The following is a 26,666-nucleotide window of genomic DNA, read 5'->3' on the forward strand; positions in this document are numbered from 1 at the left end:
CATACGCACATGTCCTTTTATATATGTTATATACATAAACTGCCACGCCCACACAGCAGACAAAACAGACCGGGCAAGCTTTCCACCTGGCACTGTTCTGTGTCAACCATTGTAATCATATTTCCCTCTTCACAACAACAACAACAGCAACAACAACGCATAATACGAAAGCGAAAAAGGCAGCTGGGATTGTGAGCAGAAAGATGTTTTGATTATGGTGCGACTAGGTAATGTGGGCGGTGAAGGGAGGCGCGGCGGGCCGCCGCTTGGGTTGGCATGTTGGGGTTTTTGTCACCAGATTAGGGGAGGTGGGGTGAGGTGGTTGGCTTAGGCGCCGCAATATGCTTTATAACGAACAAGAAAAAAATCTATAGAAATTCAACAGAAAATCGTTTAAATATCTTCGTTGCCTTTCTTCACCTGTCCCACATCGAAATGGATATTGATGTTCTTTAAAGCCTTTTTAAATGAGTATTTGAGAGTATTTTTAATAGAGAACATGTATCGTATTTATTGTAAATTTCTTCTGTTTTCTTTAATATACTTTTTAAATATTTTTACACTCTTTCAAGAAAGTTAAACGGGCATATTGATGGTGTGTAAGATCCAGCTTGCTGTCCCCATGAATATAATATATATACTTGAAATTCGAAAAATACTTTTGTGCATACCCTCGAATCATCAATTGGGGGCGTGGCAATTCGGAAAAAGTGTTATCTTGCACAACATGAGGGCTAGAAAACATTAATTTGGCATGTGGGTTACTAGTACGCGCACTGGGGGCGTGGCCAATCGGCTCTGAATATGTACACTGTATTAAACACTCTTCTAATTAAAAATTCTAAATTTGACGACTAAATTACTGTTAACACCCTCTATTATATTCCACAATTCCCAAGCTGAGAATGAGTATTTTGCAGTCGGTAATGCTCGACTGAAATGGCCTTACTTGTGCTCACATAAATCCATGCCCCATCCACTTACCTTAAATTTGTTGCATTATTTCGTTTGCCACTTCTTGGCACTAGATTCTGGTTACGCATACGACGCGTTGTATTGGCTTCTTGGTTTCGTGCACGTCGATTTCGATTTCCTGTCGGCAGAGTTCTTAGGGCCCGTAAAATGTCTTACAGCCAATGTCAATAAATTGCTGGGGCCAAAGACGTGCGCCAGTTACGTGGGAAATTGATATCATTGCATAATCGTTGTTTGTCATTTCTGTGACCCACAAAAAAAAAGCATTTGCTGTCGACAGCCAAAGGGAAGCACAAATGAAGTAGAATAAATGTTAAGGGCACTGCCAAATAGTAGCTTTTATTTTATGAGCCACGAACATGATACCACCAAATAGAAGATCAAAATCAAACACAAATCCCACCGCTATAGTTGCATCAATTTAAAAATAGAATCTAATGCTTATAAATATTTATATATATCTTTTACTCTCTCCCTCTCTCTCTCCCTCTCTCTGTATATATAAATATGCAAATTTTTTGCTGTAAGTTTTTTGCGGGCTCTTGAAATATTGCTCGCATTTTGCTGTTGACATTGTCAGCGCTCTGTTTGTTATTGTTGTCAATTGGATTTAAATTGTACAACCAACAATAAACAGTTAACTGTTGAAAGGCAATCAGAATATATTGAATGCCGTCCACTTGTTGTTATTGTTGATGCTGCCATTGCGGTTGTTGTTGTTGCTGCCGCTGCTGCTGCTGCTGGTGGTTTTTGGTAGTTCCCATGTTGTCAACACTTTGCTGTTTTTCCAATGCATTGGAATACTTGCTCGAACAGTTAGATGAGCATATTAGCTTAGTTGGTTCATCATCATGTGCATATATCTTGATGGAGAGGCTTCTCTGGCGAGGCTTTGTCTGTTCTGCTGGCTGTATATCCATCTGTATGTATGTATATCTGACTGTCTGTCTGTAAAGTTGTATGTCCCTAAATCTGTCTGTCTGTATGTATGTGTATGTCTTTATGCTGTTTATATGTATGTCTGTCTATATGTATGTGTGTCTATATGTCTATATGTCTATATGTCTATATGTCTTAACATATGTATGTCTGTACATCTGTATGTCTGTACGTCTGTATGTCTGTATGTCTGTATGTCTGTATGTTTGTATGTCTGTATGTCTGTACGTCTGTATGTATGTATGTCTGTATGTCTGTATGACTGTATGTATGTCTGTAAATCGGTCTGTCTGTCTGTCTGTCTATGTCAAAGTTTCTGTCTGTGTCTCTGTTTCTCTGTCTGTCCATCTTCTCAGTTTCTCTGTATGTCTGCCTCTTCGCCTGTCCATTTCTTTATTTGTCAGCTGCTGTTTCTCTGTCTATCCGCCTGGAGACTTACCTTTGGGTACCCCCAAAACATTGAAACGGCGATTTCAGAATATTATATACATAATTTCCTAAATATGTGCTTAACAGATATATAATAAAATGCGGGGTCGACTTGATAGAGTCTATAGTATCCATAGAAGATATAGAGTATACATTTAATTAATATATATATATATAAAAGTGTTGGACTCGATTCATTCAAATCAAAGTATATATAAATATGTATCTATGTTTATTTATAAAGAAATTAGCTGCTGAATGTTTTTCACCGTCTCATAATGTAGCTCGATATGCAGTTTAGTGTATATCCTAGTCGATCAGACTTGGACCCATGCATTCGTTTCTCTTAATATCTCTTTCGTTTGCTGTGAGAGCAAAAAAAGAACTCTCATCATAATATCCCAACTCATTCGCAACTGATTCAAAATGCAGCTGGAGTCCTATCACAGTGAGCACACCTTGACAAGATTCAGATACACTCGACAGCTAACATCTGAGCACATCTTTAGTTACCTTTGTCTGTCAGAAGTGAAAGACATTTCCTGCAGATATTCCATTCATGCAATAACAATAGCAACAACAACAACAATCAAATATAATCAGCTCAGCGGAAAAAATGAAACTATTGACGCAAGTTTGCCCAGGTTAATTGCGTACAATCAATATTAATAAGCAGCTTAGGATTAGCCTTGGCACTGGGCTGCTCTATTGAGGCCCACTTGAAATATGTATATGGAATATGTTGTTAGGTGAGTGCATAATGCACTTAAACAAAATAATATTCATATAACAATAATTCCATACGATACGACATAGTGTGAACTTAAATGGATTTAACTTGCTTTTAAAGCACTCGAAATCTGATAAGATATGATGGCTGCTGTCACTTAAAGCTCTACGAATATTAATTAACAATATTTTTATCGATTTCGTGTGAAATATTTGCGTGTCTCATGTGCTTTGCGTGTCGGGCATTGCCTATCACGTCTTCATCTCTCTGAACGTCTGTGTTCCTTGGATGGCTGGGGTGGGTTTTCGGTGGGCGGCTGGGAGGGGGAGGGGCCGATTCAGCGGCCTGGATGGAGCTCAACTTGAGCAACCCCATGCTAACGTTCGCATTAAAAATGTAAGCGCCTTAAATATTTAATATTACGCATACGACATGTTGCGTCAGTTTGGTGCGCTGCTCAGCTCAGCTCTGCTCTGCTCAGCTCTGAGCTGTTCCACTCTGCTTCGCTGACATTTAAATGAATTTTCAATAATTTTTTGTTCGTTTTTATTTTGCCCACATTATGCTCTGCGCACAGCAGGCTCTGCATACAGCTGGGCACAAGCAAGCACTTAACGCCTGGCAGGCGACAAGAGTCAGAAGCTGTTGGAATAGTAAAGTCTCTCGCTCTCTTTCTCTTTCTCTCTCTCTCTCTCTCTCTCTCTCTGTGACTAGCCCCAAAATGCCATTTGTGTAAATCTAATAAATAACAAACCGCATTAAATTCAACAACAACAACAACAAGCATCTGAAAAATGAACGCCAAAGGGGGCCTGACACGGCAGTTCGCACGTGTCAATGCGACCGGGTCACAAATTTCATTATGAGAAAAAAAAGTAGAAAAATAAGAATACGAAAATTTAAGATACAACAAAATCCACAGAATATGAGCTCAGTCAGAGAGTGCGATTAAATGATACCCTGCAAATTATTAAGGCTCTCAAGCAATTAAATTTCTTATGTTTTCTCTCATTTTCTATGCTTATTTGAAATACCCTGAGAAGACTGGATTTATCTATAGTTAAATTGAGGTACAGATATACCAGCATATCAATTGGTAGGATAAGAACAGTATATAATCTTGATACATATACCGACTGTCAGTCAGATATGCCAGACTAGCTCAGTTACTTGAAGTCTATCAGCACTTGATAAAAGTCATATAGATCTGGCCCAGAAGCACTTGTACTAGGTATATTATTATTGTTGTTGTTGTTGTTGTTGTTGCTGCTGCTGCTGTTATTATTATTATTATTTCCCGTTTTTGGCAGCTCGAGGATTTTCTTTGGCAACGGCCACAGCCGAGCACCGTTGTGTAGTTTAGAAGCAAATTAACATATCACACAGGCCGCAGTCGTTGGCGCAATCATTGGCGAGGCCAATCCTTGTGGCATGCCTTGTGACTAGGTCGCTCTGGCTCTGGCTCTGGCTCTGGCGTTGGTTTTGGCTTTGGTACTGGCTTTGGCTCTGGCTCTGCTTGACTTGTCACTTTGAGGCGGCACCAAGGCAACTATATATGTAGATATGCATGCAGCCGCACTACATAGGCCTAGGCAATGGGCTGGCCCTCAACAGCTGCTCTCGTTTCTGGCCCGGACACACATACACACACACACACACGCACACACACACACGCACGCACACATATATCTACGGCCAAAACCGTCTAAATTCGGCGCTCGGCAACGTCATGGCTCATATCACATTTTTGCTGCTGCTGCTGCTGCTGCCTTATGGCCTGACATTTCTTATGAAGCCTAGGGGACTGGCAGCCGAAAGTCTTCTTAACGTCAAGTGCTTTTAAAGCAGAAGCATCCGTGTACTTAATTTTGCATAGGAAGCTTTTGTAATGCTTTCACTAAATGAACCACTTACACGCGTAACATATATCATCATTTAAATGTGCGTGAGTGAGTGTGTGCATGTGTGGTCCTATATACAACCTGTACGCTCTATCTGAAATCCAAACATTTTCAACATTTCGGTTATTCGGAAACCATTCGTGGAGTGTTCATTAACAACTGACTAAAATAACAGCTAAATCAGTTAATGAACCAGTCATAATTTATAATATTCTAGGTTGAGTAGCTTTTTGTTATGACAATTCACTTAATGAACCAATTACGAACAGTAAATAAATCATTTAGAATAATTGAGCTAATTCCAGTGACTATGATATATGATAGCCTAAAAATTAGTTTATGAACTAGTTCTTATTTGTTCATAAGGTAAACTTACAGCTGAACCAGCAAATAAAAGACGGAGTTCTTGATAATTAAGGTGGATTAGTTTTCTTTTAGGTCAATTTCAGTTATATTCAATCTTATTTAGTCATTTAAGGCAACTAGTTCATTTGTGCTTTCAATAATACATAATAAAGAATTATTGAACTAGTTCCAGTTACTATAAATTGAGCTTGAACTATGCAAATAACTCATGAACAATTTACGAAATAACCCTGAAAATTGCATTAAAATGAAACTAATTGAACAGTTTCAGCAAAACGAAACGGAACTTGTTCAAGTTGCCAGTTAACATGTGTGTAGGTAAGAGTGAAAGCAAAGTGCAATGCTCTCAACTGCAGTCAGCTGAATTGAACTCGAAATCAAGCATCTCAGTGCTTGAAGACAAATGCTAGCAATTTTGTTAATGTCTTGCTCTGGTGGTGAACTGTATGAACTGAATCACTGGTTCAATGGCAGCGAAATGACAAATAATTTTTATTCAAATCTTTCTATCTTAGCGCAAAAGTCTTTCACTTTCTCACTCTCATCCAATGCATTGTGCCGCTGAATCCTGCTAGCTCTCTCTCTCTCTCTCTCTCTGTCGCACTCTGTCTCTGCTGCTGCTGCTTTTTGTTTGTCTATCGTAATGCACACTCACACTCGCAACACACATACACAGATGCACGCATAACATTTTGACAGTCGCTGATAAGCGCACAACTTTCAACTCTCACAATTCCTTGGTATTCTTTGTTCTCGAATCCCCTCCCACCCTGCCTCTGGCACCAGACTCCTGCCCCCCGTCATGCTGTCTCATTCTGACAGCTGTGTTCTGTGTGTATGTGTGATTCGTGTGCATGTCTCTTAACCAAGCAGATTAATGAAAATTGAAATTGCATTTATCGTTGATTGCTTAAAAACATTCAAACACTATATTTCCTTCTATCCTCGCCTTCACAAATGTCGCGCCATTTTGTTGCCTTTTTGTTTGTGCCATCCCCTAGTGCCCCGCCCACTCTGCATTCTTCTACTCCATTGCTACTGCCCACTGGCACTCACACAAACACAGCACACACACACACACACATTTAAAACAAAGACCAAAATGATTCATTGTATTCCCTGAATGCAGGTAATATTTTTCAATTCGCCCACTCTCTGTCCCTCTCATACTCACTCTCTCTCTCTTTTTCTTTCTCTCTATCGGTGTCTCTCGCCCGTCCCAGTCTACAGCTGTCTTGCTTGCTCAGTTTGCTTTTTGTTTTATAGCGATTTGCTTGCTTTTGATACACTTATAGAAATTAAGGTATATAGTATATGTATGTACATATATTCGTGGCCAGTATTCCCATTTGAGTTATTCGAACCGTATCCATCTGTCTCTGTGACAATTGGCCAAAAGTCATTAGAGCTTATTGCTATATTGTATGATAGCTCGCACTTTAGTAAAATTATATAAACAAAATTAGTTTTTGTATAGAAACTAGAATTGTTTCTAAAGTTATCCTAGCTCTGCTTTTGGGAACTTCGTGTTTCAATATATATACAAGGAATTCGTTCATTAGAAGACATACTTTATCGAATGATAGTTTTCTTTTCGATTTATTTATCGTATGTATATATAACATATTTGCTTTGCATTTGATTATACAAGTAAAGGGTATTTAATATTCGTCTCGCTCATAATATTTGATAATTTTTTTTTTTTATATTTTTATTATTATTATTATTCTCGTTGTTGTTCTTGTTGCTGTCAGTTTGCTGTGTACCGATAATAAAAAGCATTTCATTTGAATAATGTGAAAACATTTTGTTAGACAACACCGTCACCTCCGTCAGCCTCTCCCCATCCATCCATCGGCTTCTGGCCACATTTTCAAACTGCACAACGAGCCACAGACACTGTGACATGCACTCTGTATGTCTCAAATATACCGCCACATTGATTGTCCATTGATAGCAGGTCGACAGACAAACACACAGACAGACAGACAGACAGACAGACAGACAGGCAGGCAGACATACATATATCTAAATGACTTGGTCATTGTGCCAATAGCCTAGAAAGCTGAAATTATAGGGCCTATGATGGGCAACACTATAAAATGTTATATGTTATTATTAAAAAAGAAAACCCTAGAAGTAGATAAAATACACCAAAAGAAAATATACTATAAAAATACATGTTAAAATATATTTTAATAATTCTATAAAGTCAATATAATTATAATAATAAGAAATATATTTAAATAAATTAAAAAGGAAAACGAATAAAAAATAAATTTAATAAAATTGATTTAAAATAAATTAAATTAAATTGGCTAAAAGTATCATGAAATAAACACTATAACAACATTATAAATATTATTTATTACAGAAAATTATCAAAATATATAAATGTGTATGAAAATCGATAAACTCTCGAACTAGTGCTCGATAGTTTCAAGTTCTCAGTTTCTTCGAAACGATATTTCAATTTATTCTAGTGTAATATCAATATCTGGACATAGTTTTTACCGTTATTGTTCCTTATTAGTCGGGGTCTACTGTTTGTGCTGCTCCTGAAAGTATGCCACATTTTCTGCCCACATTAATGTGCACCTGTGAGTGAATATGGTATTCCGTTGTCACTTGCCAATTGGGAGCATATACATATGAATTATTTGTGACATGCAGGTGGGGTTCGGGAGCTACACTGACGGACGGACATAAACGGGCCCGAAAGCCGGTCACACATCTGTTAACCTAAAACCAATAATTGCTTTGTTAAAATGCACGTTGGGTATGCTGTGGTGTCTGGGGGGTACCCAATTTCAGACCAATCGATTATGATGAATAATGAATGATCGATAAATGTTATTTATATAGAAAATCACACGCGTGTCGCGTGTGCGGCTCAGACAAATGTCAATACTTCAAATGGTGACAAATTTTTCAAATAGCAATTCATAATTTAGACGTGTTTCTTAAATGTTTATGAGCGTTGTCTGGAAAAGCAATTTGTTGTAGATAAATTTCACTGAAGCAGTGAATTGCTGAGCTCATTGAACTCTATATTGCTATGAGCATGATAGAGATATTATTATATATTTTTAAAGAGTTTAAATGGAAAAGTTCAGAGGCATGTATTCGTCCTTCGGACTTTTATTAACAGAGGTCTTTGAATTTGTCTATCGATTACTTATCGATAAGTGTTTCTTTTCTTTTAGTCGTTTTACTTTATGACACTGTAAATAGTATACCCATGAACTATATCAGTGGCGCTTAAGGAAAGTAAAGCTGCATCTGTTAGTGTTGCTTGTCAGGATTCACGTGGCTGCCATAAAGGACAGTCTTTACTGGACTGTTCTCGAAATTCGCCCCATAACTGCGTCGCAGACAACACAATAAATATCTGCAAATTTTTGTTGAGGAAGTGCAAAAAGTTAATTAAAATAGTTGTAAATAAATCAAAGCTTATCTCATACGTCAAAGGTGTTGGCGGCTGGCTAAACTGTTGTGTCAGCTTTGACTATAAGTAGCGGCGCATTTGGCTAGTGCAGTACAGAAGCGAATATACTCTGAAATTGAGATGCATTGCCTTTTATTGTTGCTGTTGCTCTGCTGCTGTAGTATCCTGCAGTCGGCAGCTGGGGAGACCGATCTCTCGCAACTGTCGAGTGAGAGTGCATCGAACGCGTTGGAAGACAGTTCCACCGAAAATATTCACCTGGCTGAGTTGTGGTCAAAGGTGCGCTTAGGGGACGCTCGACAAGGCAACACAACTCCGACGCCACCAAAGCCAACGTCGGACAAGGAGTTTGAGAGGAAGGTCCGACGGGTGCTGCGACGTCAGGGGCTGCTCAGGAAGCAATTGGCCGAGACTGTAGTACAAGCGTTTTCGAGAAATAAATATCAGCTGCTTCGCTTGGACGAAATGATGCATAGTGCGGCTTTGGGCCATGATATTGCTTACTCAAACATTTAGGATACGCATCTCTATACATATATCTACCTATGTGTGTGTGTGTTCAATAAATGCAATAAATGAGCTTGCCATAAATTGTATGGCAAGGCATAAAGCAAGCAACAACAAGTAGCGGCCGTAATGTGCCAACTGTTGAGTTTCCTTCCGCTTCCGCGAGCGCAACTCACGCGCGCTCTCACTACCTGTCCCTTCATCACTCTGTCTCTCTTTGGCTCACTCTATCTATACATCTCTCTGTGATGCTCTCGCACGCTAACAAATCACATACACGACTGTGCCGGCATTATAGCGGCAGCAACAACGACAGCGACAGCGGCGAAAGCCGAGTGCCAAACGACGAGTGCTTACAGGTGTTTATCGTGTGCTTCGTTTATAGCTGAGTTCGGACTGTACGCTCGCCAGCGTCGTTCGCTTCGTTCGCCTTGCTCGCCTTCTTCGCTCTGTTCGCCTCGTTCGCTCCGTTCGTGCTCGCTCTTTGGCTGTGTGCGTTCGTTCGTTTTATGGCGCTCTTGTCGTATGGGTGTTTTGGGTGTGCTTTATATTCCTGCGACTGTTGCGCTATCGCATCAGTTTCATTTGAACGCTCGTCAGGGCGAGTTGTGCAGCAGCTGAGCAGAACCCAGAACCATAGATAGAGCCTGGCAAAGCGCTCAACATTCAAAAACTCATTCAACTCTTCAAACTTCAACCGAAATTCTCAAACGCTCACGTTGCTTGCTAATCATCATCACAATATAAGCAAAAGCAAAACTCTAATTCGCAGTCCATACATTTTTTTATTGTTTTTTTGTGGCAAGTGCAGTGCTAAAGATCATTCATTAACAAAACAAAACAAAGTTGAAAAAAAAATCGAAAAACAAAAAACAGTTATTACTCTCCAAAGTGAAAAAGAAGAAATTTTGAAAATCAGTTGAAAGCTAAACTCTTTCTATTATTTTTGGTTTCATCACTTCTTTGGCGCGAAAATTTCAAGTTTCTGGCATCGCTTTTAGTTTTCTTTTTGTGTTTTGTTTTTATAATTTTTGTTTGTTTTTATTTCTCTACTACTACTACTATTATTTTGCCGGTGTGAGAATTTGTTGATTGTTTACACACAAAATGTGCACAAAATTTTCGCTGGACTCGAACGACTGAAAAGTGCGTCGTTCTCAGGACCTTTCCACAACAGTGAGTACGATATCATAAATATATCCCAATTTATATTCGCTTGTCGAAACCAAACAAAACTTTCCAAATATTTGTTTGATAAATGGGAATTTTCAAAAAAAGAAAAACTAGAAAAAGAGTATTACAAAAACAAAGTTTTTGCAATTCATTGTGGATGAGAATGTGAGTGTTTGTGTGCATATTTTGGGGGCACAAAAAAAATGAAATTAGTGAAAAGGGTCTTTTGGTTTTTATTATTATTTCATTTGTTGTGGGCCCCCAGTGCTACCTCGGGCTAGTATTTTTGCGTTATAGCTAAAAACATATCTGTGGTCAGTTTTTGTTGAAGGATTTTGTTGTTTGTGTCGGTTTCAAATAAAAAGGTGAAAAACTATTCGAAAAACAGAAATTAGTATGCGATAGTTTATTGTTTTGTTTTGATTAATTTTTTAAAATATTTTGTGATCTATTCATTTCATTTTCCATTTCATTCCAAATAACTTTTGGCATCTGTAATGTGTCTGAAATGGAAAATGTTCTACTGTTCTCTATGCTTGAATACCTAGCTATAGGATGCCAATTGCAATTACTAAATGCAATCATGATGGCGTTGCAAATGGGCAAAGTCAATGAAAACTGCTGGAAAATCTCTGTAACTACAACAACAACAACTATAGAAACAACAACTTTGACAACATGAAATCATATTGCTAGGTACACGAGATTCGAGAGGGTTGATCCGCAATGTTTGCAATAAAAAGCTTCGAACTATTCAAGTTGGAGAAAATAGCTAAATATTTTGTAAATTTATTCACAATCTGACGATGGCTAGTTACAGACGATATGTGTATGTATGTATGTATGTATGCATAGCATTGTATAGTAGTAAAAATATAGTATGCCTCTGCCAAGTAAACTAAAATTACTTTTTATTTTTTGCAATGTTTTGAAATTAATATATATACTATTTTGAAGGTTTAGATGAGGCATTTATTTCTTTTCAAATCTTAGAGAATAATTTAGCCTAAAAACTAAGGCTTTGGGCTACGTTCCAAAATGATCTTAACGAATTATAATCACATCTTTGTCAGTTCTTATGGGGAATTATGCCTAGTCCAGGTTAAGCTAGAGCAGGAACAGCAATGTTTAATCTAAATGAAGTCTAAATCGAGCTACATATAAAATCATTTCAGAAAGTAATTTGGAGTAATTCTGTGACTCGATTCATACCTTGTTTCTGGCTTAGAGTTTGAGTTTAAGCATTGCTGCTCCTGGCTGCCAACGTTAAGTAGAGCTAGGTATATGCTTGCTTTGTTAGCTCTAGAGCAGCCCTCGTAGACACACAATTGGCATTTGGCAGCTTCTCAGGTTTGCCGGTGGTTTGGCTCGTTAACCGTTAAGTTCGCGCGTGTGTGTGTGTGTGTGTGTGTGTATGTGTGGCTGCGTGCCTAGGCATGGTGGTGTGCATGTGTATTGTTGTAGGTGTGCGTGTGCCTGGTGCGTGCATCCTGTACGTGTCCTTTTGCTAATCGCAGCGTTCAAAGTGTGGCGCGGAATAAATGCAGCACAACGCTTTCTGGCGCGTGACCCCCAAAAGCACGCGACCGCAAGCGCGCCAGCATTGCATGTGTCGGTAGGGGCGGAGGAGTGGTGAATGTGATCTTTGATTTGGCATCAGGCAAACGGCGACGGCAGCGGCGGAAATATGGCAATGCCAAGCATATGTACGTGCAATGGGTATTCATTGCGTGTCGCCACCTTTTGACGCCAAACTTTTCAAGTTAGTTCAACTACAGCCACAATTTGTGCGCCGTTTCGCTGCAGCTGCAGCTGCAGAGCTTGTTGCACGCCGTCGCCTGTCTGCGGTTGCCACTTTTAAGTTCTACCCATACATGCACTCAAATGCTGAGCTCTTTTCGTTTAGTTATTTGCTTTTCTTTATGCTTGTTTTTTTCTTTTTTTTTTTTTTTTTCTTTGTTGTTTCCATTTGTTTTGCTTGTCGTGTTTCTCCTTTTTGGCATTCAACATTTGTTTGGCTGTCGTGAAAAGTTGCCAGGCGCCATAACTCATCGGGGTGTGTTTGCTCGTTAAACTCTTGCAAAGAAAATATCAACTACACTAATTAATTACAGAGTTTAATAAAAAAATAAAAATAAAATATAATAAAAATAAACAAGAACAGAAAACAAAAACAAACAAAAATTGCACCGAAATTTATGACCCTAAACAAAATTTCAAGACGCATTACGATGATATTAATTATGTAGAAAGACTTGGCTTGACATGTGACAGAGGAAGCCCTCAGCTGAGGGAAAAAAATAACAGAAAATTTTACAAAAATCATAGAACGAGATAAACACTTTTGGATATTGAATATAAATGAAAAGAAATATTTAAAAATACATAATGAATATACATGGAGCTACAAGACCGACAGACGGATGGACAGGACAGGAACAGGGCAGAATTGTCTCAGCTCGTCGCCCTGTGCCACGCCTGCTCCTGCCTGTTGTATACATTTTACACCCTGATTCAATGGGTTCAGGGTACAAAATGCAGGAAAAACAAAAATGTTAGAATATTTAAGAAATGAGGAAATGGAATTTTTTTTAGAACACCCAATGAATTCAAATTATTGTTATCACAAAAAAATGTTGAAAATTTATGTTCCAGGTACTGGAAATTGGCAACAAACTGATTAAAGCCAGCAAGACATTTATTTACTTTTTGTTTTGCTTTGTTTTGCCATCATATTTGTGTGCTTATGTTTTTTAATTGAAATTCTTGAGCTTATCTCTAGGTGGGTGTGTGCTCGTGGCAGCTGTCAAGAGCTGCGCAATGACACTGAGTTGGGCAGCTGTCTGGAAAATTATCAATATGATGAACACACGTGTGCCAAATGGCTAAAACGTTTTCCTGTAAATGCCATACAACTACCAACTGATATCATTTCTACATCAGCTGAGGCGGCATCCTCAACGAGCAACTGGTTCGCACAGAACCCCGCTGAGAGTCAACCAATCCAGCCGTACATACATACATACATATATGGTATGTTGGCTCGCATATTTGATAACAAACTAACATATTTACAGGGTCATTCTTTTATCGAGCTGGCCAGTCAATCAAAGTCCATAAATTGCTTTACTCTTTAAGCCACTCTTTGACCTATAATTGAAGGCTGAACTTCAGACTGTGAACTTTCACTAGACAGCCAAGCTGACAAGTGGGCGGCCTGAGGTCATTTATGAATGAGTTTTATAATTTGTTGTCCAATGTACTCAAAGATGCCTTTAAATGTTTGAGAATTTCCATTAAATATTGATTGGGCTAAATGCAGTTAAGGTTTGATCGGGCCGTAGCACAGCGTCAGGATCGACTGCCAAAAGTCTTTGATGTCTTGCACAAAACAGCTCGTAATGACTTAGCTTAACGGTTATCGATTCTAGGTGATGGATATATTTTAATATGAAGCACATATATACTTATAAATATTCCCATTGTTCATGAATAGAGATGGAAAGTTTCAAAAGATGTCTGATCGATATTTGTTGCTTAATAAATTTCTTTATATTTTAAATATATTTGACTAGTGTTATATGTATATTTTGTATTATTTAATTTGTATAGTATTGTTAAAAATGTAATAAATTAAATTTTTTTTCTTAATATTATTTTATATTATTAAATTCTAATTTTATTATTATTGTATTATAGTTCATTTTATTATTTTATTTTATTAGATTTTTTATTTATTTCGATTTTTTCTCTGCTAGTTTTAATTTTTTTCATTCAAATCTTGAACCATATATATTATATCATTTCTTGCATTGTTAGATCAACCGCTATCAACTGTCAACTGTCTATAGGGTATCTGTTAGTCATGTCGGCTGCAGTCTTGCACTTTTACTTGTTTTGAACTTCAGCTCTTTGCAAAAAATTCGCATAAAATATTCAATTTCCATTTTTTACGTTCGCTCTAAAAAACAAAACAGAAAAAAACACCAATAAAAATACTCAAGCATACACACACATACATACATATGTATATGTATATATATATAAAGAGAATATGAAAAAAGAAACGAAAATAAAAGCATATTCAAAACAAAACACAAAAATTTTCGCTTGTTGCGTCCTGTGGGCGACTGCCTCGGGTCGCGCTGAGGCTGGGAGCTGCGACTGGGACTGGGACTGAAAGTGGGAGTGGCAGTGGGAATGAGAGTGGGGCGATACTGAGATGTAGACGCGGCCAGCAGTGCCGAAGCGTTGGCGTTAAGGTGCGTGGCGAGGCGTAAAAGCACATGCAGGCATTTGATTGCAGATTGTGCTTCGTACAATATGTGAAAAAATATACATAGATGCCATATGCATATATATATATATATATGTAATAATATATATACATAACATTTATAATAATATATAAATGTGTAGTTTGTAGAATTATATATATTATATTCTGTTTTATAAATATCTTGGTTCATATTCTTTCGGCTGGTAGGCCAAGTATATTGAGCAGATCTTGTATAACTTCTTAAGTTTTATATCTTGTACTGTAGAAACTTCTCTTAACTATTGACTGTCGATGCAACTAAAAAACTTTGCCAGATTATGTAGACATTATAATAGAGATTTCATAGAGCAGTGGAGTTTCGATAAATTGAAACGGCAAAGGGAATAGGTTTATTTATTTTCAATTTATACAGAAATTAAAATTCTTGAGAATTATCGAGAACGAATTTTGTTCAAGGGAATCGACTTTTTTTTTAGACTTAGCAGAATATAAATTATCGTGATTCGAGTGTATTAAACCTCAATATCACAGGCATTGCAGACTTTAATCTCTTTGAGAGGCTTATAAAACTCTATTGAAAAATGTGAGCGAGCATTTCGCAGTGATAGCTGCCCCATTGCAATATTCTTACTTGTGCACTTTGTGTGTGTGTGTGTGTGTGTGTGTTAGGCTGGCACATGCATCGCTGCCAAAAGTTTACGTTGCAGAACATCTCGAAAACAACAAAAATTTTCTTTTAGTGCACACAAAACAAAACCAATTAATAGAAATGGAAAAAGAAACTGAAAATGAAATGAAAATGAAATGCAGCACGCAATTTCTATAGATAATACCCATGGCTATAATATGCTTCCGAGTCTTATTGTTGTTATTGTTGTGGCCATTGTTATGATTGTTATTATTGTTTCTGTTTTGTTTATTTGTATTGCCTGACTGCATCAATCACAATGTGAAATAACGATAAATGATTCGGGGTCTCCACAACTAGATAAATATTATACGCCATTTTTATCAAAGTATACATCTATATATGACGTTGTGTGTATATGTATGTGGTTTGATATCTACACACATCGGTCAAACCTTTGGCAGTTTAAGTGGAAAACAATGTTTTTTGTTAATTTTATGTCTGATATCAATTAACTGTTTCATCAGAATGATAATATCCATAAAAGATTAACGATTCGTCCATAATGTACTCTCGTGATTGAAAGACGCCCCATTACCAATTTATAGCAGCAATCAATATGAATATTAATATCAGTTTGAATTCAATTTCGTGTCAAATGAGTTCAGTTCTATAAGTTTGCAAAACCTATTCACATATAAAAAACTTTCTGATCAGAAACTTGTGATTAATTGAAGTGGAATATAGTTTTATCTATCTCTGTGAAATTTATGTGAGCCAATGTTGGTATGAGTGATACACTAGTCAGAGGATAGTCTAGAGAGTTTAAGCATTAAGCTATAACTAATTAAGATAATAATTTAATATGAATGCACTAGTCGGTAGTACTCGACTTGGAAATATCCTGAGGCGCATTTTGTCAGATCAAAGATCATGTTTGCCATAATTGTAGTGCCAAACTAAAGGAAACTTAAGATAAGAAACTACAATAAAATTTCAAATCAGCTCAGGAATGCCTGACTAGGAGATACTACGTGGCTCACTTTGCGAGAACTGAAATGACTTGTTGATAAGGCATACATATCTTTATTATTTATGTGTGGAACTAAATAAATCTTTAAGGGGAGATCTTTAGAGGGAAAGTTCTACTAGGGATTGACTGACTTGGAAATACCCTGCACTGCAGTTTGCTTCATTTGATGTTCAGTCTAATTTTTTAATGATTTATTTTCCTGGGGCTTTTGCTTTATCAAACGTCCTTAAACAACTTTAAACATGTTTCTAATTAAATACATTCTATAATAATTTACAATATTAATTCCATGCCCTACCTTTGCTTCAATCCACTTTGATTTTCTTAAAGATATCGAATTCCGTTCATTTCATAATATTATTATTTGCCTAAATCAGCTAGGTTAGGTCACTCCGTTCTCAGTAGTTTCGCTGTGCCCAGCAAAAGCAATCAAGTTTTCTGCTAGCTGAACAAAAAACATTTAAGCGAACTTTGATGCCGAACAAAAATCTATCTGATCCGGGAGTTTAGTAGCAAAACTAAAGAACAGAACTTGCTAAGTAAATATCCCATATATACATATGGCATATACATATGTATGTATGTATGTAGTATATCTGTCTTCTGCTGCTCCGTCTTGGCTAGCTGAAAGTTGGCGGCGCAAGTTCTGTGCTCACAAATTGAATTTGTATCAGAGACGCGGCAAATACTATTAACCTTATCTATACAAATATAACTCCATTTTTCATTCATTTCAATCAGTTAGGGTGGAGTGCTCTCACCAGTTAGTTTATTTTGTTGATTCCAGCGCTTGAAGTGTTGGTTGGCGTACAAAACTTGGACTCGAATTGTCGAGTTGCTGTTTTTATTATTTACTTTATTTGTATTTTCATTTTCTGTTTATTTTTATTTTGCCTGTTGTTGTTGTTGTTGTTATTGTTATTGTTATTGTGGCTGTTGTTTGATTTTCGTGTTGAACGCTGTCTGAGGGTAAAGTTAAGTGATTGCTGTTTTGGGGGTTTGTTGTTAGTTATTTGGCGTTGTTTTGCTTACGGTATTGGCACATATTGAGCCATATTTGGTATTGGCTTTTACTTACTGGTTCGCTGTCAGGACACTTCATGTGCGTGTGTGCGTGTGTGCGTGTGTTTGTGTTTATGTATTGTTACGCTCTGGCTAAATATTGTAACTGTTGTTGCCGATGCTCACTGAAAAGGTTAAATATCTTGGCCCAAGTTGCAAACTAAAGAGCCCATTCGCTGGGCTATTTATTTATGCTCAAGACGGTGCACACATGGCGTATGCTTTATGTGCGCAACATTAAAGCCACGCCAGCTAGAACAAAGCAGTTATGAGCCTTTAACAGGCCATAGCAACGGCAATGGCAATGGCAACAGTAAACAAGTGTGTTGCCCCTGACGTAGCAACCGCTATGCCCGTAATAACTAACGTAGTTTGCCCAAGCAATTTGGCACTTGTGTCTCTCTGTGTGTGTCTGTGTGTGTGTGTGGGCGTTCTATGCTACGGGCTAACTCGTTCACAACTCGACGCTCCTTAGCCCAGACACACACTTTGTACTTTGCCGTTGCCAGCCAGACAGCGAGCATGTATAATAGCCAATATACGGCTGCAGGAGACAGTGGGCCAGTCCTTTGATATGCATCGATGAAATTTTGGAAATCAGAGCTAAGCCAATTACGCAAAGTCCTTAGGCATTTCAGCAGTGGCAGTGGGCAGGAACTGAATAAAAAATATGTTGGAAATTCGAGTTGCATGAATATAGTTTACTGTTAATTGAATTGCAGCATTTGGCCACATTGATTGACATGGCATTTGTCGTTTTCATTATGTCTAGCAATTATCATAATTGAAGCTAACTGATTTATTCAATCTGAGCCAATAAAATCAATAAAACAATTGCAACTTATCAGCGTTTGACGAGCGCTAGACAAATTAAAAAAATGTATATATATGTATGATAATAATAATATATGTATATATATATTTTCGACTTCATTTGTAGTGGAGGGGGAGCGTAGGAAGGTGAAGCTGACGACGCCCTTTGGGCAGTGAATGATTGACGTACTGATCCATTTTGCATGTGAGAGTCTTATAACAGCTACTGCTGCTGCTGTTGGTCAATGACAGATGCAAATGGTCAGGCAGCATAGCTCCGAAATTACGTATACGCCACACAGCACCAAAACTGAGAGTGGCAATTGATTGAATCACTGAGTGAGTTGATCGGATACGCTATTTAAGCGGTAAATGGATATAGTAAAGCGTTAATCGTTAATCGCTAATCGCTAATCGTTAATCGTTAATCGTTAATCGAATTCGCCTTTGTCAAATAGACAAAGCGCATTTGTCTATTAAACATAAACCAGAATGCGATGACTAATAGTAAAATGAAAAAAAAAAGAGAAAAAAGTAGAAAAACTGAGCCAACGATAACAAAAGCACAGACAAATGTTGTCCCACTTTTCTGCGTCTGTGTGTGTGTGTGTGTGTCTGTGTGTGTGAGTGTATTTGATAACAACAACAGCTACAACAAAGCAGAAAACAAGCCTATGGGGAATTCCGTCGCGTGGCCTGCTCATTGTTGTTGCTGTGATCCGAATGCGAGTGCATAACAAAAAAAAAAAAAAAAGGCCAAAAAATAAATAAATAAATAAAAATGCTTTATCATACTCTGGCCGCGGGGCATAATTACTTTGCTACAACAAAATTAGAGCTATTTAAGGCAATATGTAATTGAACTCTGTTTAGTATAATTTGTGTGTGTCTAGCATATAGATTATAGATTTTGTTCTGGCATAGATTATGTTTTTTATGGCTGCCTGCAAATTAGAGCTACTAATTTAGTATGCATATTAAAAGCTAACTTTGTGTTTGAATTCGGAAGTTAAATACATATATATCATATATATGTATATGTATATAAATATGTATGTAAAAAAGTTTCCTATATTTTTTTAGGACATAACAAGCCTTACTTAGCTATATGCTATACCATCTTCAGCAATGCAGAAATAGAAACCGGTTATAACGATGCTCAAGAGATCGTCGTTATACCCGGAGTTCACTCATATCAGTATAAGACCATTAACACAATAACGGTACGTTCACTATAAGTAGAGTCGTTATAACCGTTTTTCCCACTGTATATCTTAAAATTTCTGTACTTGGTTCTGTGTACTTTACAGCTCACATCTATGTATATACACTACACAGTAGAGTATAAAGTCTTCGTTGTAAAATTTCTTTTGCGCTTGTTTGGTTGACATATTGCAGCTGTTTCTGTACCCCCCGTCCCCTGCTCCACCGTTGGTCTTTCTATAAATGTTTGCTGCTAATAATAATGCTAGTCTCTATGTATTGTGCTCATTAGCTGCACACAAAAGGTCCAGTTCGAATAGGCATCTCTAATATATATAACTGTATACATATGCAATTCTATTACAATATGTAGCTGTAGTGGAGTGAACTTGTCTGCGACAAATTGGATAGATTTTTCAACAATGCTGTTGCAGTTTGTATAGCGTTAATTGTATCAAAGTTCTCTGCACTCATTAGCCAAAGCAGAGCGAGGCACTTGAAAATCTGTTCTGGCTTCGTTTGAATTAGACGACTTTTGTTATTTCAGTTGACGTCGCCTTCAATTCCACTTGAACTTGTTTAACACAAGCAAACAATAAGTACTTTAAGCTAACTCTTGTCCAAACTCTGTCCAAATCGCAATTGTCTCGAAATGGAAGAGTGAAAGTTTTGCTGCAAAAGCAACTTGAACAAGCGACGGCAGCTGGCCAATTGTAATGAACTTTCAAATACTAAGTGAGCTGGGGTATAAATTACTTGAATATGAGAGAGCATGACAGAGTTAAGCTATAAGCAATCGATGAGTCGTCTGATTATATTGGAGTCTGCTCTTTGGCACATTGAAGTTGGGCAATAAAAAGTTAAGTCTCATCAGGAGATTATCTACAATAATTTTTCAGATACATCTAGTTCTTTTGAACAAGTTCTTTGGTAACACAAATGCTGTGCAGAGCTATGTAACTAGTTCTTTTGAACATTGCAGCTAAGCGATACAAGTTATGAATAGTCAAGCATTGAGATGCCATCAAGTGATTATTTGCATTGAGCCATTAAGCGATGAGTTTGCTTTCAACTAGTTCTTTTGAACAAGCTCGTGCCTCTACTATTCCTGCGCAGCTTTGGCCAATTAAGGAACTGAATGGACTTTAGGTCAGGATATTGCACTGCACGCTGTTGGCCAGCCAAGGCCGTTTCCAGCTGAATGTCAATTGTCTTGTACAACAACACACATATAAATAAATGTATATGTGTGTGGGTGTGTGTAAGTTGTGCTTGCCCCTTACGTATGTGTTAGTGTGTGTGTTTTTCTTGTTGTTTTTAAGCAGTCTATATGCAAATTTGATGAGCTGCCAACATTGCAATGACTTGTCTCATATTTAAGCCAAGTTTTTACGAGTGTGACAGGCACACACAAACACACACACACACACACACACACACACACAGAGCATAGACTCTGATAGCCAGTAGCTGGCCTCGGACCTTCTGTAGGCATTACGTGCTCAACACTTTTACTTCAATTATTCATGCGACAAAGGGGCACAGCGGGACGATTCACTCGATGGCGGAGGTGAAAGGTCAAGTGTGTGTGTATACATGCATGTGCGTGTGCATGTATGCATGTATGTGTGTGTTTGCTTGTACGCGTGTTGTCTGAAACTATGCAATTAAGTCACATTGCAAGACATAGAGACACAAAGCAACAGACTAAGACAGAGACGCAGACAGAGCAGAGAGTGAGAGAGCAGATTGTGAAGTAGATAGAGACAGAGCAATGCGCATATAAATTGCTTTGATGAAGATATGCAAAAATCGACATGGACATCGTAAGCTGCTAACTAGCTGTCAGTGAATGCTGGCCAAAATTTAGATGGGAAGCTCTACAGACACACACACAGAGACACAGACACATACCATTACACACACACACACACAACAGCAGCAGCCAGCACGAGAAAAGTGCCGTTTCATTGGCATAGAATTTGATTATTCTGCACACACTCATAAATATTGTTATATACATATGTATACACACTGTATGTAGGTATATATACACATACGTCTGGAGTAATAGGCTTAAAATGGAATTTTTATTTTCATCCATTCGTTTATTGATAACTTCAAAGTGGGCGCAAAGGGCGACGCCAACGACAATTGGAGCTTGTGGGTGTTTCGACCCAGCTAAATACAAATTAAATAGTTCTTTGCCGAAAAATTTATGCTATTTTTTTTTTTTTTTTCACTTTTCCATTTTATGTACAAATAATTTCTACTTCGAAATTGGGAAGCGCCTAAAAAAGACATGAACGTAAATCTAACCATAATGGAAAGTAAATTTGTTTTCAATTTTATTCTTATAAATAGTATAGCCGTTGCTCCTACAGGTAATCTTTCAGTTGTTGGCATAAGATTTACATAAACATTTTTTTTTTTTACTATATATAGATTTATCGATTTTGGCACAGAGTAAAGTATTTTCAGCTATTTTCATTGCAGTCGCTTCAGTGTGGCTGCTGAGAATTTGGGGATGTTTAAGAAAACTTCAAGTTGCATTTCGTTAAAATTGATACAAATTCTGCTTAAATAGAACAAAAATAATAATAAAAAAATATACATTTTTTAAGTTATTCAAGCGTTGAATTCGTACAACGCAAATAAAAACTTAACAACATAGTAAGAAATAATATAAAAAGCCTAATCTTCTGATATGCATAGGAGGACTTAGTAAAATAAATAAATAAATAAAAATAAATAAAAATAAATAAAAATAAATAAAAATAAATAAAAATAAATAAATAAATAACATAAGTATAAAAATATATGTATATAATACAAAAATAGATCTTAAAAATAAAATAAAAAACAATTCATAAAATCTGATTTCATTGTCTGAATGTTGTAAATTTTGTAAGCCAAAAACAATTGAAATTTCTGGCAACTAAATTGGTCAACTGTTTTAGCCATATATCTTGTTTGGGAACTTGCAAGGCATTAGATTTAGTGCCTGGGTAAAAGGGGATTAGACCCACATACATATATCTAAAGGTATATGTATGTATGTATATAAAAATGATTTTCTTGGCTCTTTGATTTTCTATCAATTGATTTTCGTTGAATATTTGGCCAATTGATGTTTGCAGCAGTCTACTTAAGTGGCCAATATAAGCTGCATAAATGCAATTTTGTCATCGTCTCTGTTGTTATCGTGTTTGCTGCTGCTGCTGCTGCTGCTGCTGCTGCTGTTATGGCCAAATTGAATAGATTGCTGCAGGCATTGGCCAAAAATCTGTGTTTGGCCATGCGGTGCAAAGCTTAAGTGGTTGCCAGCAAAATGGCTTAGTCAAGCGCAACGTGCAAAACGCTCGAACCAAAATTAAAGTCGTTCTGCTATTTTTTTCTCTCGAGCCAATGCCGTTGGAAATCCATGCAATAAAGGAGCTCACTGCATAGATTAAGGAGCTGCGAGTAGAGTGCTTAGTCAAAGCAAGACAATAATTAAGCGAGTGTTCTCTCTCGCTCTCTGAATCATGCATATCTAGTTCAACCTTTTAGATGTTTTAGTCTGAGCTCTGACAAGCAATATGCGTGCCAGTTAAAGAAGCTGCGAGAGGAGTGCTCAGACTTGAACAAGTTTCGAGTCGGAACAGCACAATAATCAAGGATATACTAATAAATTGAAACGCTTGAATAAATATTTTCTGTCTGCACATTCAGATCTGTCTCACTCAGTCTCTCCCTCTCTCTCGCTCTTCATCATGCCTAGCTTAGCTGAGCCAGAGCATTTGCATTTCGGCAAGCTATTCACGCTCACTCTTTAAGCTTTTTTAGTTGTCTTATTCATATGCGCTGTGGCCCACATCTGTTCCATAGCCGTGCATTGGCTCCTGCCTCGTGTGTGGCCGTTGATGTATTTGTTTTATCTGACACTATTTGATGGCAATGCTGGCAGCGCATACAATCGTAAACTTGACTAGATTTACGAGGCGTTGAACTGTGCGAGCGTGATAGCCGTGCGACCTAAGGACTTTGTTTTCCCTTTTCTTTTCGTTTCGTTTCTTTTCTTATGTTTTACTTGCTGTGTTTTTCTTTTCCATTTCTGTTCTTTTTGCTGCATGACTAAAAAATGAACTCAAATGCAATTTATCAAAGTTATACAAGATGAATAAACTGAAAGCAGCTAACAGGAGGTAAAAGACATAGATATGACAGTGCCTGCTAGACTTTTAGATATCACGCATTCTAGACGATTATATATACTGTATATTAGTTTTTAAATATTAAGTTTTAAATTTGTATTATTAATATACATGTATTATATTTTTGTATTGTATTTCATCATTTCATTATTTTTTTAAATATAATAAAAGTATATATATATATATATATATATATATTTTTATTGCTGTTGAATATTTTAGACAACTTTTCTCAATTTCGTCTTTCTTTGACAATATTAAGAAACTTGTTTAGGTCTTCTATGTTAAGTTCTGTCCATAAACTTTCTCCAATTAAGAGTTTAAGCCATAAATGCATAGACTTGTCCCTTCACATATGCTCCAAGGTCAGCAGCCCTGGCAATTTCGTAGAGTCTCGGGAGTCGGTTATACCCGTTGAATCTAATAAAGTAAGCAGACAATGCCTGTTGGGAGCCGTTGCGCTGTCTACCAAAACGGATTTAAGAAGAAAAGAAAATGGAATAGAGGAAAAAAGAAAGAAAGAAAAAAAAAAAAGAAAAAGTAAAGAAAATAGAAAATGGTGCCAACTTTGGCGTTGCTTTTCTTAATGTTGTTGTTGTTTTTGTTGTTGTTCCTGATGTTGATGTTATGTTTATAGTTGGGAGCAGCGGGTGGGCAGCTTTTAGCTGGCGTCTCAAATATGTCCACGCCATTGATTGTCAGTGTTAACAGAAGCAGCAACAACAACCAAGCGATGTTGCCTGATGACAAACGCCTTTTTTATTTAAATGCGTGTAGCATTTGGCGGCGCCATTAGCTCAATGGTCTTCATTGTCATTGTCATTATCGTTATCATTATTGGCATTATCATAATCAACAGCGTGCGTTGACCGCAGCCAAAGGTATTGCGAAAATATTACTTATACATTAAGTATACGACCTGCCTGACAGCCAGCAAATAGAAAGCCTAACCAATAAAAATATATAATAATTCAAATAGATTTCTAGAAAATATAGTCACTATATTTCTTGATAACTGTTAACTGAATGAAATATGTAGATAAACTCTCAGCTAAAGCCGTTCTGGAACTCTACGCAATCAAAGCTATTGCCAAGCTGAATGCCTGACCATTTGCAAATATTCAATTTGGATTTGTGTACACTCACACACACACATATGCGTTTATTTGACTGCTTGGATATTTTTGGCCGTGTATTTGCAACGCTCTTGTTCGAAACGAAAATAAAAACATATATTTTCAATTTCATTTCGCAGCACCAAAAATAAAACACAAACATTTTTGCTGACGACAAAATGCCAATAAAATGCAAAAATAAAAATTCAGCTCAGACAGACAGACAGACTGACAGTTCGAAATATGTTCAGATACATATGAATCCACTTTCTTTTATTAATATATTAATATACATTTCTGCATTCTTAAACGCGATCAACGGTCACCAAAAAAAAAAAAAAATGCCGCCAGGTGTTTAAGTCGTGACGTTTTTGGTTGAAGGTTGAGCACATGACGCAGCAGCCGACGGCCAATTCGCTAAATGGCAGCTAGATAAACACACACACATACCCAGTTGCACACTTAACCACACACACACACACACGCATAGAGATTTACTATGCGAGGCGAAATGCGAAACATGCCTTCGTCTGGGTCGGTTGCGCTTCGATTGTTGCCACAGCTCTCTCCCTCCCTCCCCCCTCTCTCTCTCTCTGTAGAGATCGCACGGACCGCTTTATTTATAGTCAAAACAATGCAGACAGATCGCTTCAATTGCGGCTAGGATGATGGATGATGAATTGTATTGAATGCCAATGTGGACCATACAATCGACAGCAGGCGATGTCGGCTGCGTGTCGACTGTCAATGCAGCGAATACGATGGGCTCTGTTCACCACTGGCCTGGCGGGTGTGTGTGTGTGTGTCTGCGTGTGCGTGGCTGTCTAGTCCCTACAATTATTGAAGGCATCTCAATATGCGATACACACACGTGACGTCTTATGAGGCAGCATTAATTGCCCATTCGTGCTATAATTAAACAGCAAATTCTTATTTCTCGGCATGGGCCACAAAAACAGAAGACGAAAAATAGAAGAGAAAAACAAAGGCGAGTGAAAGAATGTATTCATCCGATTTGATGTGCCCCACGTCGTGTAATGTGATTAAATTAGCATTACATTCTAAATGCTTTCACATAGTTCACATCGGGTTTAACTAGAGAATATATTGTATTTATTTATATATTGTTTTCTCATATGTAGTATGTAATTCTTCAGTAATTAATTAATAGCTCGTAATCGAATTAAAAACTATACAAATGATAACGTTTTAGAACAATGACAATGACAATGACAATGACATTGACAATGACAATGACAATGACAATGACAATGACAATGACAATGACAATGACAATGACAATGACAACGACAACGACAATGACAATGACAATGACAATGACAATGACAATGACAATGACAATGACAATGACAATGACAATGACAATGACAATGACAATGACAATGACAATGACAATGACAATGACAATGACAATGACAATGACAATGACAATGACAATGACAATGACAATGACAATGACAATGACAATGACAATGACAATGACAATGACAATGACAATGACAACGATAATAAAAGTAATTTATAAATTAATAATACTTGTAAAGGATAATTATGATAATAATAATTGCTCTAATATAACGGTTATCAGAAAGTGATTTATAAAGTGTCATTCCCTAATCTAATATAATAGACAAGTGGACCGTCACTTATACATCTAAGTCGCACATTTAATTGTGACAATACAATAAGTGAATTATTGCAATTGCAATTCATAATTGCAGCTCTAAATTAATCATTTGCTTCTATCTATCTCTTTGGCTGCAGTTCTGTGGCTTGTGATGCCTTAATTGAGTTGCTTATTTGCATTAATTGAATGTAAAACGTAAACAAATGTAGATTAAGTCGTTG

General features: G+C 37.2%; 1 long non-coding RNA gene across 1 annotated transcript in view; it reads left to right on the plus strand.

The window, feature by feature from the left end:
• The first annotated feature begins 9,302 nt into the window (after positions 1-9,302).
• LOC149090691 (uncharacterized) overlaps positions 9,303-26,666 on the plus strand; it is a 93,535-nt gene continuing 76,171 nt past the window's right edge. The window contains exon 1 of the long non-coding RNA XR_016197248.1: positions 9,303-10,471. This is a non-coding gene — a long non-coding RNA (uncharacterized LOC149090691). The remainder of the gene's footprint in view (positions 10,472-26,666) is intronic.

The sequence above is a fragment of the Drosophila navojoa genome, chromosome X, assembly GCF_054131105.1.
Source record: "Drosophila navojoa isolate 15081-1374.11 chromosome X, UAZ_NAV_1.0, whole genome shotgun sequence".
Classification (NCBI taxonomy): domain Eukaryota; kingdom Metazoa; phylum Arthropoda; class Insecta; order Diptera; family Drosophilidae; genus Drosophila; species Drosophila navojoa.